Source organism: Siniperca chuatsi, linkage group LG21 (genome assembly GCF_020085105.1).
Source record: "Siniperca chuatsi isolate FFG_IHB_CAS linkage group LG21, ASM2008510v1, whole genome shotgun sequence".
Classification (NCBI taxonomy): domain Eukaryota; kingdom Metazoa; phylum Chordata; class Actinopteri; order Centrarchiformes; family Sinipercidae; genus Siniperca; species Siniperca chuatsi.
The window spans coordinates 3183452-3203963 of NC_058062.1; the positions used below are offsets into that span (position 1 = coordinate 3183452).

At 41.5% G+C, this 20512-nt stretch overlaps 1 protein-coding gene across 9 annotated transcripts in view; it reads right to left on the reverse strand.

Moving 5' to 3' along the window:
• The window catches only part of LOC122869088 (RNA binding protein fox-1 homolog 3-like), a 487998-nt gene that overhangs the window by 365432 nt on the left and 102054 nt on the right, over positions 1–20512 (reverse strand). For 4 of the 9 annotated variants that reach the window (XM_044181678.1, XM_044181672.1, XM_044181673.1 and 1 more), the window contains exon 1: positions 4190–4602. The exons of 1 other annotated variant lie outside the window; for it this stretch is intronic. The gene's annotated coding sequence lies outside the window, so the exon portion shown is untranslated. Of the gene's footprint in view, positions 1–4189; positions 4606–20512 lie in introns of those variants that run through there. 4 more of the 9 variants (XM_044181686.1, XM_044181689.1, XM_044181692.1 and 1 more) reach the window with 4 other exon arrangements.

Here is a 20512-nt window from a genome sequence, read left to right on the forward strand (position 1 = left end):
CAGATTTATTTATGTTCTTTTTTTCCTTCCTAAAGGTGGTTATTAATATCATAAATATTTGATGATACTTTGCATGACCCTGCAGAGAATGACACAGAGAGGTAATAAAGGTTAACGCTGGGGGTATAGACTGATTAAATAGCGACTGAGTGGCAAAAGCCCACCCAGGGCTGCCATAAACTTTCTAATAAACTGAACTAAATAAACACTTTGCTCACAGTACAATTCAGGTACAGGACAACTTTAACAAGGTAATTTACACAAACACATTTTTCTACTTACCCCCAGTGATATCTGACCGTGTAAATAGTTTTGGTTTATTTGCCCAGGTTTTAAAATATCTGTCTTACTGCCTCCACCCTAAAACCATGGAGGTGAATGGATTAAAAAAGGACATTTGAAAAACTCAACAGCAATGTGTCTTTCCAGAAAAAAAATCTTGGTTAGTCTGGATAATCAGCAGACATTACAGCTGAATCAATAAATCAATTAATTGATTAGTCAATTCACAGAAAATGAATCAGCAACTATTTTAATGAAACATGTCAAAGATTCACCGTTTCCAGCTTCTCAAATGTGAATATGTTCTGGTTTTCTTGGCCTTCTGTGACAGTAAACTGAATATCTTTGGGTTTTGGACTGTTGGTAGGACATTTTAAGACGTAACCATGGGCTCCGGGAACTTGTGAGGTGCATTTTTTTCCTATTTGCTAACATGTTAAAGAGCAAATGATTAATTGATTGATTGTAAAAAATAATCAGTACATTAGTTGATCATGAAAACCATCAGAATTTGCAGCCCATTCTATTGCTTCGGTAGTAAAAAGTAACCAGAAAATAAGGACATCTTTTAAGATGTATTGAGTTCTTAAATGTAATATTTCAATGTTTTGAGCACCACAAACACAATTCCATTCACCTCCATTGTATTGGGCTGGTGGCAGTATTCCCTAGAGACAAAATCCAGACAAATAAAACCCAAACTATCTGCATGGACAGATAGTACTACAGGTAAATGAGAAAATGTGTTATGAACTGACCCTCAAAACATGTTGCAAGTGTAGAAGCTACTTTGCGAGATAAAACTAGTGTTTTTGTTGATATGTATATCTTTCAAAATCTTGCAATTGGAGTCATATGGTAATTTTTTTTCTGCATTTTGTCAGCAGCACTTTGCCCTGCAATTACCATCTTTCTCACAAAGGTTTTTGAGGAGAGGCTATCCTTCCCAGACTCACTCAACAAATCAATTCTGCTTTTTGGCTTTCCACCAACAGAATAAAAGTACCTTCAATATTTGCTACACATGTCCTTCATCATTGAATTGTGGCATTCATGAGTTTTTGAATAGGCTGTGTATTCCATTGTCTAAGAACTCCAGCAAGAGCAAACAGCCCCACAAAGCACCAATTACAGCATCAACTTTTCTACTCTGCAACACAAGTAGCCCTGCATTTGTGTCAAGACTGGAAAACATATGATGGGTTTGCAATTGTAATCAACATTGTTTAAATGGTAACAAGTTGGCAAATTAGTCAATTCTGTCACTCATTTATTCAAGATGAGCAACTACAGGCATCCAATACTCCAAAGTCAGGTGGAGATCTTCTGAAAATAAACTAACCAGCTCAAACCATCTCTTCCTGTAGACATAATTAAATCAGCAAAGTATCTGAATATTTAAAGAGCTCTAGCATACAACATTTATTGACTCTCCAAATGTGTCTCTCTTTATACATTCAGATGTGGCCGAATACATCAACAAAATGATTTGAAGCTGACATATATAATTTGACCTTGTCAGAAGCTGAATTCCTTCCCCCACATTTCCTTGTGCATGCTGTGTAATTGAGCCTTCAGGGAGAGTGGAAAGACTATCTGGCCCTCGCCTTGTAAGGATCTCCATTGATGATCAGGGCTGGTTACCAACCATCTAATCAATAAGTGCAGATACATGAGCAGATAGTAATAAATATGGGATGACAGTAACTTATCTTGCCTTCACAAGCGGTTTAATAACTGCAAAGATCACAGACTTACATTAACAGCACCTCTGGGGTAAACGCTTTGCAGTGAAAGATATATGTAATTAAATATGTTTCCTGGCATAAAAGGCTATTAACTTCCATTGAATATATTTCTCAACAATGAAACATACAACGTGGAGAAGATAAATTTTAATTGACGGTCAGTGACCAACTCAGAAGCAGACAGGCTCTCTGCATTTAAATTACAGGAATTTTCTATGAAAGCCACAGGCAAATCCAAAATGAAAGTTGCATTAATCGAGAGAGTTGAAATTACTTTTTGTGATGTAGCTTTTGTAATCTTTATTATTATAGGAGAGGTTATATGGAGATGCGTGGTCAGTGGAGTTGCAGTTTCTTATGTAGGACACTAACTCGGTTTGCCTTTTAACTCTAACTAATCAGTCTTTTCCAATACTCCTTGCATGGGGAAAGGGGGCAACTACTGAGGAGGAAAGGATAGATAATTGTCTTGTTTACCTTGATTTAACATTGTGTGTCTGTGTGTGTGTTAAACCACAAGGGTTCAGTAAATTTGCCGAGGCCAGACAGAGGAGGAAGTGAGTCTCAGGCATTTCATTCACTTTTGCTGACACATCGGCAACCAGAGGCTTGTTGGGCCTCGAGAGCCATTGATGTGTCACTTCACATTTCTAACAGTCAAAATCAATCCCTCATTTAGATTCAGCAACGTGGAGAACATACAAAATATCACCTATTGCAAGTAAACATGCTAAAAAATCATTAGAATTATAAATTAACAACAAAGAAATAAGAAAATGACAAGAAATAGAACTACAAACAACTAAAATGATGAGTAATATAATTTGAAGCAAAAACAAGTGCTGTGGTGGGATCCACGTTAAACCAAATCATAAAAATGCAAATACTGTAGGTCTCACTCCAAGAGTTTATAGTCCAACAACAAATATAATATACTGTGGGATGTTTAACATATGTATCTTTTCATTTTCCACATTTGCTCATCAGATTGTCAAAGCAAAGTGAGGCGCCACACAATATCCTGGGCCTCACAAATGTAATATAACCTGGATTGCAACCTGGGCCACTGTGATGCAGCTGTGGCATTAGGGCCAATGGGAGCTCTTTAAATGAGAGAGTGGCCGTAAACACCACGTCTACTTTCTCCCCTCGCCGGCATTAGTAGTGGAGCTGATGACAAGTGCCGAGCAGCCCTCTAGTGCCTTTAATACAGCAAGAGCATTCTCCAGGGGAAATGCAATCTGTGTCCTCTGTACAGATCCACTGTCTGCACTTCCCCGCATGTGAGCCGCTATTATATTATACTCCCCGTTCTCGAAATGGGAGAAGGAAATAGGAAATCGCCTCGGCCAGAGATGAACCAAGAATATAATCAAAAAATAGTGTGGCGCAAACAGCGCAGATCAGCCCAGCATGTAGACCTCCCCTGGCTGAGCGCTAAACAATAAGCAGTGGGGATTGCTTGGGATTCTTGTGCCGTTGCGAAGAAAGTACGCCCCCTTTTTTCACCCCGCAGGCATCTATTGGCTTATAGCAGCTTATACGTTTACGATCGGAGATAAGAACATGGACGCTTCCCTCATGTGGTGATCCAGCATGCCTATATTGGCAATAAAAACAACAGAACTGCACAGACAAAAGAAGCTCACAACATGAGGCGCAGTGTGTGTAACATTATTCAGTTGACCTTGCATATTGCTGGGGTGATTTTTCATCTGAGCCAAACAAAGAAACATAAAAATGCATTGTTGACTTTTGGCAAAAATCATACAAGTGAATCTATTAAAGTGGGAAAAAATGTCACACACATATTGTAAAGTATGAAACACACTTTTGCTAGATTGGTTTTGTTTGCATTCTGTGGACTGCAATAAATACAGGACAAAGCTCAATCCAAACAGCAGACATAAAAGGAACATACTGCACATGTTAAAAAAAACACAATCCTGCACTTCTTTGACTGTTATTTTGCCTGCCTGAAGAAGACAAAGACACTTGAGCAATGGAGTACGGTTTTGGATCTGTGTATAGAGTCAAGTCACCGTGTGTGTTTGAAGTAAATGTGCCGGACACGTGTGTGTGCGTGTTTGTGTGTGAGAGACGAGGTGCGTGTGACAGTGTTAAGCCTGAGTGAGAGGTGAAAGGACTGCTGTACTCACAGTTGTGCTCTTGTTTCCCTGTGGTCTGTCGGCGTGTCAGAGTTTCATCCTCTCAGCGTCTCTCCCTGGGCTGGGCTTCCTCTTCCTCTTCTGACCAAAAGGTGTGAGAAGGAGGAGGAGGAGGAGGAGGGGATGCACGGATTGAACGCAAAGGAATGAAGAGTGAGAGAGAAAGAGAGAGAGAAAGAAGAGGAGGAGGGAGTGTGAGTGAGTGAAAGAGAGAGAGAGCACACTGTGGATGGAGGGAGGGCGTGCGGTGGCCTGCGATTGGCCTGTCAGTCCGGGAGAGGGAGCGTTGGTCTCGGCGGTGTCAGGATGGTGGGCTGCCTGCACCCCAGTCGGTCTGCCGGCGTCTACGATTTAAACGCCTCAAGAGCTGGTCGCGCAAATTCCTACGGCGCACACGCTCGCTGGCTGGCTCACGACTCACACACTCTGCATCCACATCACACACACAGAGAGAGAGAGAGAGAGAGAGACTGAGGAAGGAGGAGGGAGGGATGATAGAGTGAGGCAGACAGATTCAGAGGGCCGATGACAGCTTCAAGCTGAAGCTTCTCCTTGGCTCCTCATCAATGACAGGTACTGAGGAACAAGAGACAGAGGGAGGCCCCCCTCCCATTCACACGCCTCTATACACACACACAAACATTCATGTACACGCACAAATCACTCCTCCACATCCTACCACCGACACCCCCCCCATCTCAATTACCATGGCCACGGCAGATGTATTGGGCTTGTCAGCTCTCAAGCAAGGCTGTGGAGGAGATGTGGGCTAACTTATCTCATCTAATTTAACCAAGCTATAATCAGACAACACTGTGGAGCTCATTTATGGTCGGACTGGATGGAGGGTTTTGGAGGTGGGGGTTGTGAGGGTGAGGATGGGGGGGGCATGGAGACAGACACAGACAAACTGCAGGCTAAAGGTTCAGATTAAATCCATTTGCACTAGAAAACACAAACTAGGAAAAGAAATCTGAAGATAAAAGAAAATTCAAAAAAAGACAACTGAAGACTATCAACAAGCAACGGTGTGCAACCCAATTACATTGATTTAACTGAGTTGTACTGCTGTTAATACAATTTGATTAATTTCAGTGAGCCAACACCCTAAACGTTCCAAAAACGAGATTCAATCGGAACAAGAAGCACTGTCAAGGATATTAGGCCTGACGTTTCTGCAGTCTACGCCTAGTTTGCGGCTGAATGTCAAGCTCCGGTATTTTTTTCACTCATTAACTGTTGTGTCCGGTCAAAAGCGGACCAGCTCCAATCGGCTCCACACAAAGCCCCATGAATCCTATCTCTGCCTCTTCACTCCACCAAATTCAATTAAAAAGAGAAATTGGCAATTAGATCACTGTTATGATCCTGTAACAATGATCTAATCTGTAATTCATTGGCTGGTGTTCCCCTGGGGTGGGGGGGCTGCTTGATGGAGTGGCTTGGAGACTCCTTGGCATTCACCTCGGCTCTGGTGGCGCACAAGGCCGTGGGCGGAGCCATGGGGCCCAGGTGCTACCGGAGGCCTCTATAGTGTCACCATTGGGGCCTCTGTTGGCCTACGGCAAGAACACAACCTGTGACACATGCTCATTTGTTTTGTTTTCATATGCATGAGAGCTCAGTTTGTAGGTTGCACGTGTAATATATGTGCAGGCACACACAAGAACACACTCACAGTCACAGCTGATGTGGAAAAGGCAGAAATGTACACAAACACTGGCTCCTCTCATGGGAAGAACATTTTTATTCCTAAATTGAATTAAGTCAGTTCTATTTGGTTAATGAAGGGATGAGGGGCAGTTTGCCCTTTCAGGGGCATCAGGCTAACAATCATATTGAGACATGGGGGTGGAGGTGTTTAGAGGAGGGTGGGGTCAGAATCTCTAGACTGGAACCAGTGTCTTGTCACCACCTACAGCTCCACCGCATGTGGACTGTCTGCAGCAGTTACCATCACCATACTGACTGAAACAGCATCCATGTTTGTGTATTCGTTATTAAAAGGCTTGTTACCTGGCAACATTTAATACATTAAAGTCTTTTTTATTTTATCATCCATCTCATGGCGCATGGCTAAATGCAGTGTCCTTTATAGCAGACACGCACGCCTATGCAGACACAGAGCCAGTGGCAACAGGAAAGCAAACTGACTATCATATATTGGTGTGTGTGTGTGTGTGTGTGTGTGTGTGTGTGTGTGTGTAGGTTTGCGACACACGCACACACGGAGGCATACGCACACAGGAACAGTGTGATTGCTCTGCTTTGCTCGTTTAGCACTTCTAAGGCAGAGATCCCCAGAGGCCACCCATCACATCCAGTTACTGTGGCACAGACACGACCGGGCCCCACCTGGCTGCTCTCACCTCAATCTGTAGGAGGCAGGAGGCACTAGCACCATGTCGCTCTCTTTCTCACTCACTCACTCACATCACTCACCAAAGATCAAAGATGTGGTCACACACACACACACTGATATCTCTTATCAAAAGATCACAAGGACTTTCCGCTGTACAGACTTTTACAAACTTGCAGTCATGCACATAAACTTGTTGCGAATCGCCCACTCGTCTTAAATCACAAAAGTACATTGCTATAACGTGTCTGGTAACTGACTATATCGTAGTCACACTCAGATTTTTTATGGGAGGTGTGAAGAAGCGCATAAATCCTCAGCCAGCAGTCCTGTAAGAGTAGACAGACTATTTATATTTTCATCCCGGCACCCATTTTAACAAATTTTATGTAATTAACATAAAATGAGTAAAATGTGTCAACTAGAGAGTGCAGGTGAGAATAACAGATGGAATAAATGTAAAATGGCTACATTAACAGATATTTTTAAAGAAGAGGACTAATGAGACAGAACTGTTGAGTCATGTTGATAAGATAAAGATATAATGGCTTGCTCAGGGGTGCCACCCCTACAGATGCAAAAACAAAGATGGGAGGCAGATCGCTAAAGTAGGAGTGTGTTGAGCGGGGTGTAAGTGGGGGTAGGTGGGGAACAAGAGGGTAAAGGAGATGGAGGTCGTCTGGCCGGTGATTAGTGAGCTCCCATGCTGGTTGAGCCTGACTTGTCACAGGTTGACATGGGATGCAATTATAGAGGGGAAGTTTCCCAGCCCCTCAGGCATGTGCCAGCCATGCTGTCAATACCGGCTGATGTGTGGGCTCTTGGCACTGCCAAAGGTGTCACAGGCGCTTATGTGTGCTCAAAACTGCTACGCTCCCATGAAAATTGGCCTTAGCTTTCCCAGATGCGCAGGATGATGAGTGTGTGTGTGTGCATGTGTCTGCGCACACTTGCTCAGTTACCTTTGTTTGAGTATTAGTTAAACCATACTCCACTCCCAGCCTTCTCTTGGTTTCAGTCTTTCTTATTTCTTCTGAAGCTACAAGGTAAAGCCACAACACTTGTGATTCTGCTGGCTTCTCATGCTGTTCTCACATCTCCTCCTTTTCCCGTATCAGCCTGCATATGACTCTGCCAGCAGTGCGAGTAAGCTCTATAAGACCCAAGACATATTACCTCAGCGGGACACTACACTTCTGTTCCCCTTGCTTCTTCTTCCTCTTTCTCATCATCTTCTCTTTTCCCCCTTCTCTGCATGTCACAAATCAAAGTGTGTACCTCAGCACTAGCTGCACGTTGTGGTAGTGTAGCTTAAAACAAATTCAATGTCCTCCACTAGCAGATTCATGTCTGTCCTACAGTGTGAGAAAATAAAACTAGTCCATCTCTTCACTATGTGGGAAACACGAGAACACAGTCTTTTACCAAAGGACACAGATGGTCATTTAGACTTTTGTCCAACCCTTCTTTTTTATCATAACCCTCTTTTTTTCAGAAAACTGATTTGTACCAAGACATCCATACTACCATCTAGTGGCTTGAAAGCCATGCTAGTGGGCCATCAGCTGTGATTTTCCACTTCAGACAATTTTTTTAGGGGGGGAAATGGCCTGAAATTGGATCCTCTGGCACCTTGCAGTTCCTCTAAACTAGCCTTGGGCAACACAATACTTAGATGCACCCATACTTCTCTGCTATCATTTCCAGAAAGATTAAGTTCAAAAGATGCTGCCACTAATCCTAATAAAGGGGGTGCAGGGATGGTTCTGGGCCTGATGTTCAGTAACATCCCCACACAACAAACATCTGTGCACAATCACATACAAAGATAATTGTATAACATGTGTGGAGCGTGATTAGAAGGCTAACTCTTGTTAACTGATGCCATGAAAGGTGTTAGACTGCAACCTGTTAGCAGGCCCATAGGAGTCACTGGGGTCTGCTGCTGTGCCCTGTTAGTGTTGTTAGCAATAACTGTAGTCAGCCAGTAGGACTTGTCCCCGTGTCCTCTACCTGAGGCCCCGCTGTGATCACACAGCAGGCGAGCATATGATGCTTCTTCACCCCTCACAGTTCATAGCCCAACACCCCAACCAAGAGGGCCTGATTAAATCGGTGGAACAAGGGCTAATTAAATAGGGTCTGATCAGGGAGGAGTAAATTATTTAACACTGCCCACACATACTGATGTCTCTTCTTTAGATCCTGAACCAGAGACTTCTTTTTGTCGCTTTTGTCTCTGTTTCATTCTCTCTCTTTGTCTGTCTTGTCTTTTCTGCAGTTTTTACGACATTTGCACCACTGCTCTTTCATCTCTTAAATGGTGTCATCTAGTAGCCACGGCACAGTAGTGAAACAGTCACAAGAAACAGATGGAGGGCCAGGGCTGGTAGAAGATAACATTGTATGTTGATTAAAGACATGGAGGGGAGACACCTAAAACATCCTTTCGAATCAACATAGAAGAGGTGACAGAAATATCCCCCTGTGGACAAATATAACAATGGGACAAGTGAAGATGTTAACTGTTGGTTCCTTCTGCTTTCACACTGACATTTTTTACGAGAGGAATACCCCCCTCCTGCTCCTACCTCACCCTAACCTATGCATTTTGAAATAAAAAAAACCTTCCTGTTTATTATACCCTTTAGAAACCTGTAGACTGTTAAAAGTGCTTTTTGCTGAGGCTGTGATCCAAGCAGTAGGACCAAAAGTTCACTGAAAAACTCATGTATTCATTCACTCAGCAGGGGATGGCATTTTCCATTTCTTTTCTTCAGTGCTATGGTCTTTTTCTGACAGCGGTGTTCTCTCTGGGCCAATTTCAGACTTTCTGATCACCCACAGCAACATGCACATCTTTCAACTGCTACAGTGTGCTAACTACAAAACCTAAAGTCCACAGAAAATCACTGACCCATGACAGTGTGGACTGGAGAGAAAAAATGTAGTCCATTGCCTTGTAAACATTGCATTTTGCATTTAAAATCTGTCATGAAACAATTAACCTTGACACAATCTGCAAACTACCAGAGCAAGGGAACATTCAAAGGCAGTACTCCATATCACCCATCATTACAAGGCTTTTACCAAACAAACTGAATGAATCAATTAGTTTACACAACACCAGGCCAACTGTAACTTTAAAAAGGGAAATCAAGAGTGACTACTGTGCAAAACTGTGCAAACTTCACAGAGAAAACTATGTATACATTTGTTGGATTTTACAAAGCAGCACTGCATTAAAGAAATGCAAAGGGATGCGTAGTTGTAGGCATGTTACTTAAGGTACCAGTGAGATTAAGAAATACAACCCAGGAAGGCTAGATTGAGTAGTAGTAGTAGTAGATCCATGAGTTTGAAGGTTTATCAGTTGCCAAAAAACACTGGATTTTACAATTCTTAATTGAAAGTTATCATAGTGTCAGTTGATTTATCCTCAATTTGATTTACCAATGCAGGCGACTAGAATGTTTTTGCTGGAGCCCACTGCATCGGCACCCCCGCTGCCTCAACGTAGTGGCCTGATTGTCTGTCTGAATAAGGCCTTACTGTGCTTTCCTTTACTGTTTGTAGTCTCCTGCTGAGAAAATGGATGAACAACCAGATGAGGACTGGAAGAACATTGAGGTGTCAATGTTTTTTTAGAAGATGGCTTTGTAAGCAAACTGGTGGGGGAAGGAGGGGCCTAAAAGAGGGGCTACTTCTACCACATGGACGTGGTTTGGGTATGAAAAGTCTGACATGGACCAGAAAACCGTACTTTGCAAATTATACCTCAGACCGGTCCCCACAACAGACTTCACTCAAGTCGAGTTGCCTGTCAAAGTTTATTGACAAAACTTTTGCTGGTCACCATTATTAGCTTAAGCCTATGGCATTTTACACTGCATAAATTAGCCTAGTGGCTAGCAGACTTTTCCTTTACTCATAGCTTAAATTACATATTATTTATACCTTTTTCTTACTCACTGTTGGTTTAAGTCACTGCATCTCCCGAAAGAACACAACGGTTGAATTTCAACGTATAACGTAACGAGTTGTTGTCAACGAGTAACATCAACGAGTAACGTCCACTTCACCTGTCTCTCCTCTACCCCCCCCCCCAGGTCAGCCCTAGCCATATTATGATATGAATCGTTATCTGGATATAAAATTGGTCATATCGCACAGCCCGAAACTCCAGGCACTTTGTAACTATTAAAGTTAACGCAAATGTTCGGTTGTAGCTGAGTTTTGTAAGGTGGGGTTTCTTTGGCACAATGGTCGATGTTCTCCAGAAATAGGTACCTCTGTGGTTCTGTAAGATTCACAAAAAAGAGAGTGAAGACCATGGTTGAGCTACATGCCACTGACTGTCATCACCATTGCCTGAATGCCATTGGGACATGGAACCTTGCCTAGTTTTCATGTTTTCAGTTGACAGCATACATCCTCCTGCATACAGGGTGCAGGGCTTCTTGTTCTGAGCAGTTCTTCATACTTGTCTGAACAGTTGAGGGTACTGAAAAATGCATATTAAGTTTTCAGGTCTTTAGGAAAGATGGCAGAGTCAGTAATGATGGAATAGTTTGTTTTGGGTCATCAATGTTTTAAAATAACACTGTATTTGTAGGCCTATTTTTAGGTATTCAAAATAGAGAAAATAATAAAAAATAATCCCAGAAGAGCTGTGGTTTCATTGAGGATGTTGAGGGTTAACATTATACATTGGTCTAAAGTAGTACAGAAAATTATAGAGATGAATGAAAATGAATAACACTGGTATTTTCTTTTAAATATCCTGATGTTCATCATGGTTGAAACTAAGTCCCTAGAAAAGAATATAATCAAATACATATCACCAAAAAGAAGTGATGAAATAAAATATCATGACACAAAAAAAAAGGGAGCAACTTTTAGAGTTCTGTTAACAAAGGTATGCAATTGCTTTATAATGTGCTTTTGCCTGTATAGGCTATGTTGTGCCCGTGCATAATCTAGGGCATATTCATTATGAAAACAACACTACTCCAGTGGCAAAATGATGTTGACCTTTGTGAAATCAAATACTAGAAAGCCGTGTCTCATTGTTCCAAGATAATAGCTGGGCAACATTCCTTGTAAGGCATATGATGTTGCTGGAATGCTGAGTGCCACTCTCACTATTGGGTGGGTGTTGGACTGGTGATGACTCATTCTTCATCTGCGTTAGAGAGACCTGGGTGACAGGTTTCTGTTTTAGCCGCTGTAACAGTGTTTCCTGTCGTCGGTGAATTTTATTTCACTTAGATAAGTGGTTGAGCAAAATCTCCTTTTGTCTTTGCAGCACCTACCTGAGATTTACTCAGCATAGCATGTAAAAGAGGAGAAGGAAGCAAAAGAGAGAGGGGGAGAATGAGAAAGAGAGAGGGAAAAAGCTAGGGAGACTGGGCCAGCCACCCTAAAGAAGCCTCGTTCATTCCCCAGGGAAATTGTATCACATATTGATCCATGTTCCCTGCATCTAATGGACACAGAGGGTGGAGATTGCTGGTGGCAATTGGGAAATAGCTATGAGAGTAACAAGGAGTCATTAAGGCATAAAAGCCAGGTTAGTCACCTGAGGACCTCTCACCTGCCTTCACACAGTCCTCACAGGACAGGAGCAGGCTGCCTAAACAGCTACATATACCGAGGCATTAGATTGCCAAAGCAGCAGGTTCACAGGCTCAGACGAGCATTTGTCTCCATTACAGCCCTTACACTGGCAAATAAACAGGAGAGACAGACAATCATTCTACATTACATCCATGACTATAGCACTTTACATTTTCTATCAGCGTAACAGACTCCCTGGGCCATCTCACAATCCTCACATTCATTTTTTACTGCCTTGTGCACATTCTGCTACTCATGTGCACAGATGGAGCTTTAACCAGGGAGGGATTTCCACTACTGCTATAACATTTGACCCTTTCTCCAAGGAAAAACGGCAAGATTCAAAAGAAGGTCTGGATCCTAACCCAAATCTGTCATGCCATCAGTAATGTCATACTACTTCAAAACAAAAAACAGAATGCAAAACATAGCCTTCAGTACAAGTCTGCACCTTCATTATTCTTTCTCCTTCAAGCTCAATGTCCGACTCGTCCACAGAAAGGGCAGCAGCTACATTTCAACCCACTGTGGCTTAGTTTCCCTCAACAACAAATATATTCAAAATGGTTTTTCAACACCGTGCTAAAGCAGCAAAAGCAAAATTGAAGGCTAAAGCAAGAAAAAAGCAAGACCGGAGCAGCCTGTAGAGAGGGAATCTGTGATTATCATTGAAGTAGAAGGAAGTGGGAGGAACAGCTTCACAGTGATTTTAGTTGTGGGTCTCACAGTCTGATGTAATGCAGAACCTTAAGGCTGCACAAAAGGAAGAATGTTAATTTTTGTCCAGTATTCTCTGGCTTTTTTCACACCTAACACAGGCAAACAAATTATTTTAACAATATATTTTCTAAACTTAATCATGTTCCTTTTAGCTGCAAATGCACAACAATCAATTTTTATGTCTCTTTTCAGCTAATAACAACGCTAACCATCTGTATTGCGATTCAAATACTTCACCATTATTCTTAGAGGCATGTGGATAATTTCACACATATAAGGCACTTACCTGCATGTAAATTATTGATCACCTTTCAACCACTAAAGGAATGAATCGGCTCTGCGCATGTAACTAAGGTACTGCACTTAGCCGAGATGTTTCACCCCAGTGTCAGACGGGCGGTAATTTTGATTTGGTGCCATTTGGATATTAAATGCAGTGGATAGTGTTGTGCTATTACAGCCAGGGACAGGCAGCACATCAATCTCTGTCAAAAAAGTGGAAATCCGTCTTCAGACAGGAGCAGCCAGGAAGGACCTGCAGTAGCTAACACCAGCTGCTTAAAAACGGGAATCCCAGGACTGATGGGAAAACTAGTTCTGTATAATGAACAAGCTTAGATTTAATATTTCATCCTGGCCCTGTATAAAGAACTGTATACAAGCTAAGCTATAGTATCTCATCTTTGCCCTTGGGCACTCATAACATGTCAGTTACAATAGCAGGTTGCATACAGATTCAGCTCATTTGATAACATATCAAGTGTCACTTTAAAATCTCTCAGGATAGGTGTCACGTACACAGCATCATCTTTTCAAGGCTGCAATCTTGCTTGGTGCCACTGTTGGTCAACAGACCATGTGTGGTGAATGCTGTTTTGTGCATATTTATTTAAGATCTACAATGCTCTGGCTCTCTTCTTGCAGTGCTACTTTTGGCTTCAAGTTGCCTCTCATGGGATCCCCCCCCTAAAAAGTTACCTGATGAGCCACCGTCCTCACAGGAAATGGGGGGGGGGGGGTAGAAAAAGAGACAGAGAAAGCGAAAGCTCTCATTATTTCTCCCTAATTGCCCACGAGTGACCCTTCTGATTCCCCCCTCTGCAACCAGGTACGGTGCCTCATTACAGGCAGCCTCCTCAGTTCTCCCAGGAGAAACCCATGAAAAGGCCATGAAAGGCCTCGTCTGACAGGGGCCAGCCAGACTGGACCAATTAACAGGGTTTTTCTGTGCTCTGACTCGCCACACTGCAGTTTGCAACTCATCTATAGTGTGAGACTTGCAGACGTCCTAGGTCAGGTTGGGATGGTTTGTTCAGAAGGTATAAGGGATAAGGGCAGCGCCATCTAGCCAGCGCTTCTGAGCCATTTACATGTTTCTCATGCCTCCTTTCATTTTTTTTCTTACTGTTTTGGGAGAAATGGCTTACTGTAAAAAGCTGTGTTTTTTTAAAATTTTGATTACCTTTGAGAAGGAAAATTAACTGGGAATTAATTAAAGTTGAGAGCAGAGCCATTTCTAATTTTCTATCCAGGGCAAAAAAAAAAAAAAGTTTATTAATTCTGGATTACCACTCAAACTGCGACAGGCCATTGACAGTTTAAAATATAGATGTTTTCTGGTGCCCTGGCATCATTGCTCCATGAAGGCTAAATGCAATTGTCTCTCAGCCTCCCAGTGCCAGGTGACTTAGTGTGTGTCTGAATAAATGACCCAGTCAAGGTGAGTCCCAGTGTCAAGCCAGGAGCATCAAAGACAAACCATGCAACCTTGCCAGAGGGTCCGTTTTCCTTTCACCTGGAGAACTCTATTTTCACTCTCCAAGGCTTAATGCATTCAAGCCCATCCTGATCTTTGTAATGACTAGTCAAAAAATACGTAATTCAGACAGCCTCCTGTCTATTAGTGACATGAAAGACAAGACTTTCAAAGAGTGTTTCCTTCCTCTTCAGGTCTAAAAGACACAAAAGAAATTCTCTTCAAGGTCACATCAGTTTCCACTGGAGTGATTCAAAGCAAAAATCACCTGAACGAAAACAGCGCTGACTGATAGAGTGGAGGACAATGATGGGGCCGGCGATGATACCACTCAGCGAAAGAGTCTGTGACAGTTGCAGCGACAGTGTATTTGGGCAGAGGAAAAAGGAAATGAGGCAAAGAGGAAGGGTTGTGAGGGGTGGGGCTGGATGGAAGAGGTGTACTGATTGGCTTGCAGTCTCATGGGGTGTGTGTTTGCCTGCAGGGAAAGGTCATGGGAGGGAACAGGAGTAACGAGGTGTGAAGGGAAGGCACTGTCCTCAGCTCCTGGGCCCTAGGAGACATCCCCGGCAAGGCGTTAATGCAGATGCTGCAGCCTCCCAGGTTCTGTTTATTACACCTTTTGAGAGAAACCAGCCTAGAGTTTCACAATCAGTCAATACCGCTGAAAACATGCTAATCAGAACCACAAACTGGCAGCAAGTCTGGCCCACACTAGGCCCACAACAGATAAACACAAAATGTGGAAAATCTTGGCTGTGTTTTTTTATTTTAGTGTATACACTTCATACTTTTACTCAGCAAGTTAAACTGCTGAAAAGTATGCAAGCTCGATGTGTTATTTTTGTTGTTTTCCTAATAATTGTAATAACTGTAATTGTAATTGGCCTGTTCACGTCTCTCTGAGCCTGTCCACTCTTCTGTCAGGGTCCAACCTTTAACCTCATACGATGAGCTGTGACATGAGCTGTGAATGACTGCGCAGCTCATATCCTTACACAGATGCTTTATGTAGCATTTTTAAACATCTGCACTATTATTGTTAAATTAAATATAGAATTATATATTTACTGAAAGCAATGAGACAATTTGATATTGTAATTTGTTATACTCATGTTAAAAATATTCATTTAAAAATCACTAATTTCCAAAATGGTATATGTGGGGTGAAAGGGGGAGGGGGGCACCAAACCATGCAGGTTTGTTTGTCCAATAATTAATTTTACATAAAGTGGATGATGTTTTTTTTGTCTGTGTAAGCAAGTACTGATGTAACTGAGAAATATGGATGTTATATTAAAATGATTCATTTGAACTTGTGTTTTTCTGTTTTGTCAACATTGTCGCTGTTATTGGTGTTTGGTGTTGAATCTTGGTTTTAAGACACGTCTTGCCTTGTGTATAACTGGTATATGTTGCTCTTTGTGGAGTGTTGGTGCAAGATTGTGTTGTTCATTTGGTAATGTTAATTCTGGCTGTGCCTTTTGTTTCTAATAACCTGCACGTGGCCTACTATGTGTCATTATTCATGTTTCAATATTATCAGGGCCTGTACCAAGATGGTTTCCAACCAACCTGCATATTTGTTATGCGAGTGCAGTGACTTACATGTGAAAATGACTGTTAAAAACATGTTCCATGTTAATATTATATGACAAGTGAATAATAATTGTTAATATATTGACTTAATATGAAGAATAACTTCCATATAACAAGTTGATCCATAAACCAATGAACATTAGAGGCTTATGTCAAGGTAAATGTGTTTCAAACAGGCAAAGTCATAACAAAATGACCTTAACACAACCTGACGTGTTACAACCCTTGTTTTGTTTCCAGAACGGTCCCTGCAGCTGCAGCAAAACTGCTGTCTCTCCATGAACTCAGCCTGAGAGAGGACCGCATGGGAGACCGACCCTCATTATGTATAAAATATCATTAATTAACTTTATTGAATGAATCACAGTATGGTTTCCACCACATGCTTCCCTCAGGGTCCCTTGCCCAAGACCCCACCTTGCCCTGTTCAGAGCCAGTGAGCCAGCATCCTTCACTTCAGCCCGTTCTCTTAGCCGGGGCTGGTTCTAGGTGACTTTCTCCCCTCTTGTCATTGCTTAGAGAGCTGCCAGTAATTTATAATGTTGTGACAGTCAAATAAACAGGGCTGCTGCTTGCTGGAGTGAAAAGTCCTGTATTAAAGGGAATCAAAACAGCTCCAAATGGTGCCTTGAATGGAAATAATCTTGGTGTAAGATCTGTTCTGGGCTGGCTAATTTAAATTTGTTCAGGGTGACAGCTTACTGGAAGAGGGACATAATGAAGTCCATTATCATCAGTGGTGCAAATTCTAAAGAACGAGAACTCTCATTATCAGCGCTTTCCTGTATACGAAGGAAATATGTTCATCCATTATGAAATGTGCTGAGAATGACAACATGGAGCAAACATAAGACAATGTAAGCTGTGACTCGTCTCTGGGAAAAAAAATGGAATGGTGCTTGTTGGAGACTGGACAAGTCTTTTTTGTACAATGCCTTCACTTGCTTTATTAATGGGTGAGGTGATGGTGATTTTCACTACACACAAGAAGGCCATGTATGGGATTTTAACACAGTCAAGCCTGTAATAGGCTGATCATTTTGATATCTCACAATGTTGTATATAGTGGTATGCAACAGCCAGACAGCCTGTGCTTTTATTTACAGTGCCTTTTCTTGTGGTAATCTGACATCTGGTAGACCATGCCAGACCTTGAACAGTGCCTTCCCAGGCATTATCTCATAAAAACAGAGCCTTGATAAAGCTGTACTATTAGACAAGTAGTGGAAATAACAATAAGTAATTTTGGCCAGAATTAACTGATAAACAGGGAAATGAGGGAAGTCTCCAGATATGTAACCCATGATAATCACAGCTTTACTAAACTTAGGGAGCAAGGACTTCAAGCTGTTTCTAAAATATATTCACTTCAAAGAGTATAAAAATATGTTTGGTGCCAAAATAATCATCAAAAGTAAGTTCAGTTCCAGCAAAATGTGTTGCTGAATGAAGAGTGGAGGAGATGGGAAAGCCAGGTGGTGGGGGGAGTCTCACACACATACTAATATGTAATATTAAGTCAAGTGCACACATTCAGGGACAAGAGACTGAATCAAACACAAAGCAATGCACTAATAATTAAAAAACACTGATTTAAAACCATTTTGTTCAATGTACAATAATGAACATGCTTGAACACTCAGCTTAGCTATGGTTAGCTTAGCACAAGGACTGGAAACGAGAAAACAGCTATCCTGGCTCTGTCCGGGGGTTCCAGCAACTCTAAAGAAACAAGATATAATGTGTTAAATAATGAGCATTAATCTGTACAAAACCAAGTAAAAAAAAATGTCAATTTGCCTTCTTTACAAGGGGTTAAGTGCTGCACTATTTCTTGGCTGGGGGAAATAACTACCTGGAGTCTCCGCTGGTTGCCTGGCAACTGCTCCCAGCCAATAAATAGTCCAGGACATAACCCATGATGATAAGAACTGGATTCCAGACTCAACAATGCCACCTATTCATTGAAATGAAAATTGCTCGCAGAGCGCATAAGCCAAAAAAGTTTACTGGTTTGCTTCCACTTTGTGTGGCCCACTGTACATGCATTAGTGTTTCTCCCAGTGGCCCCGCCCACTGGGCCCACAGACTTCTCATTGGGTTTACACCACACACATAAAAATCGTTTTTGTAGGCTCTGGGAAGGTTTTACAAATATAAAATGTTCATGGAGTAAAAAAGTAATAATTGTTTGCAGTTCGAAGTGTCCTATCAAGAGTTTTACAGATGTCTTAATTATAATGGTGGTCTATGGAGAAAATGCCTTTTGGGCAGCAGGGGATTATTTTGTTGCCGTATCACGAGTGGCCACTGGGCCAAATTGGCAGCAAGGCTGAGTAGCAGCGGCATATCCAGCAAATAAGCGTATTTCCAAAAATGTCAAACTGATCCTTAAAGGGATTTTATTAGTATAGAATCAGAATACATCAACTGAAGAAACATGCAGTGTTTCTGCATAATTTGTGCTTAAACTACAAATTACGTAACACTGCTGGTGACCATTCTGAAATCAATACTTTTCCTACATTCCAAGCAGCCATTAGTTTCCTTGCGGTTTATTGAAACTTGTTAAAGATTGTGTAATTCATCACAGTGAAAACCATGTCTGCATTATGTTTTTTTTTTTCAAAGTTCCATTATTGTTATGACATTACCTTACAATAATATTGAAACTTTGAGAAAAATCTCTGCCGACTTTGCATTCACTGTGATGGATTACACAACTGAGAGAAGTTTCAACAGTCTGGTAATAGATTTTCGTACGCTAACAAAATGAATAGAAATTAACGGCTGCAAGGAAAAAAGAAAAATATATTCAAAAGTATGAAACAGTACAATATGGTCATAACAGTCAGTAGTAGGCATGTACTATACAGCTATAGATACTATACTATATATTATAGCATGGAGTCTTTTCTTACAATAGCTGTGGTTCTTCTGTTACTGTGAATGAATATCACAAGTATAATTATGTCATAGGAAGATAGATGCATGCCAGACTCTGCTAGCCTCATAAGACTGCTGAATCTTGCAAGTTCAGGCCACAAAGAACCTTATATGAGTAAAGCTACACCACATGCTGTATGGTACATCAAACCATATTTAATGTGGTGGCTCTTCAGCATTTCATGAAGAATGACAGTAACAATGGCCTTTCTTGTGTTCACTACAATTTGTTTACAAAAAAAAAATGTATTCAAATTTTTGCTGATACAAGAGTCATTTTATTATATTGTGTTAAGAGATAGTTGTTGGTTATTGTTATCAGCCCATACAATCTGTGCCTCTCTAATCAGCAGTAATCCTTTACTTTAAAATGCACTGTGAAGTACATGGGACACTGCTCTGGAAGGAAGTGTTAACTGAACTCTGTTACAGGTTTGTGTAAAAACCTCAAAGCAGTGTTTAAAGACCTTGAAGTAGCTACCATCATCTTCATTATGAAAATCAGATGCCAAACAAAAGTCTTGGATACAAGTGACTTTCAAGGAAAGAAAGACAAAGGACACATATCAAACACACTCGTCCTCTAACAATGTTCACTGCATTCGGTCCCTGTTCCATCTCAGAGGGATCTTTATGTCCCACACGTTCCTTTTCACCCACTCCTTCAGGTCAATATTAGCACAAGGAACTCCAGCTACTTGATGTACCCCAGTCAAATTTACCAAACACTGTTTGACTCATGCTATTAAATCTGAAGATGAAAGAATCGCCAAGGGCAAACAGCTCCTAAGGCTATACACCAAATACCCAGACTCGCTACTTTTAACAGTAAGGCACAATTAAGAATTTAAATGGATCCTGCATAAATGTGCTTCTGCTGTGAATCTGACTGACTTTGAAAATATCATAATTAGTGTCAAGCCTAGCTGACATTGTGAAAAGTGTAAAGTCCAGCTATCTTCACTGATGTACTGCAGTGATAAGTTCATCCCTGTGATTACAGGTTAAAACCAGGAAATATGACGACACAAAATGTACCGAAGAAAGACTAATATAATCAAGTCAGGGGCTATAGATGTGCGCCTCCGGAGGAGCCTGACTGAAACCTACATATATTTTACCTCAACACTATTTACTTTCAAAATATAATTCCATCTCTATTACAGGAGATAGAGAAGGACAAATATGACAGAGCAACAGACAAATGGGAAGGAAGAGTGAGAGAGGTGCAGTGAGAAAAAGAGAAGGAAAAGGAGGGGGGAGCTGTGAGAGATAGGCAGAGTTGGGGATGATAAGGAATCACAGATAAAGCCTC